This window comes from Crocodylus porosus, unplaced genomic scaffold (assembly GCF_001723895.1).
Source record: "Crocodylus porosus isolate Cpor-Errol unplaced genomic scaffold, CroPor_comp1, whole genome shotgun sequence".
Taxonomy (NCBI): domain Eukaryota; kingdom Metazoa; phylum Chordata; order Crocodylia; family Crocodylidae; genus Crocodylus; species Crocodylus porosus.
This window is the reverse complement of record NW_017728931.1, coordinates 9,052,047-9,053,061: the sequence shown is the minus strand read 5'-3', so window position 1 is coordinate 9,053,061 and position 1,015 is coordinate 9,052,047.

Below are 1,015 nucleotides of genomic sequence, written 5' to 3'. Positions count from 1 at the left end.
AAAAAAAAAAAAAAATCAGCCTTCCAAAGTTGGAAAGAGTTTCTTAAGTAAAGGCATAGGCAGACAAGGTTCTTTGGGTGAATCTGATATCTTTTATTAGACCAATTAAATAGTTGGAGAAAAAACATTTAAGCCAACTTTCGGGTTTAAAAACCCTTCACCAAGCTGAGGAAGTTTCTGCAGTTGGTGTGCACACTTCCTGGATCGAATGAAAAGTAAAGCAGCCAGAGGCCGGGCTGGTATGCATGTAAGACAGGCAGTCAATGAAGATGTAAACTGAGGAGTCAGTGGGTGAGAGACGGGTTGGGTGGGGGAGGAAATGGGGGATGAATGTAGCAGTTAAACAGTGGAGCGGTACCCAAGGACTCAGATGTCAGGCAGGTTATAATGCATCATAAATCCTATGTCTATATTTAATCCATGATTTTTAGTATCCAGGAGGTTGATGAAGTGAAGTTCGTAGGCTCATCTCTGAGAAGTGTTTTGTAAGTTTCCTTTGAGGATCAGGACAGAGATTGGAGAGAGAGTGGTTTTCTTGTGAGAACTGTGCCCCCACAGGTAATTGGGTAGTCTTGTCTTTGATGGATTTCTGGTGTGCACTTGTTGTTTGGTCTCTCCTACATATTTTCCATCAGGGCATTTGGTGCATTGGATGAGATATATTTCATTTCTGGAGGTGCAGCTGTAAGATCCAGGAATGCTGATGTCTTTGTTGTGGGGTGTAGTAATTGTGGGGGTGGTGGAGACGTTTTGGCAGGTTTTGCATTTCTTCTCATGGCATGGTCTGGATCCATTCAGTGTATTCTGGGCCTGAGGAAGTTTGCTTCTGGTGACGAGGTTAGCAAGGTTTTGATGCATAAAGTGGTTCGTTTCTCTGGAGGCCACAAAAATTACAGACACACACTCATTAGATGGCACGAAAGGTGTATTTGCAAATAGGGTCAGAGCAGAGTCAAAAACTCAGATTACTCTGAACCCCACAAGGAATTTTGCAGGCTGTATTTATCTTTTTCCT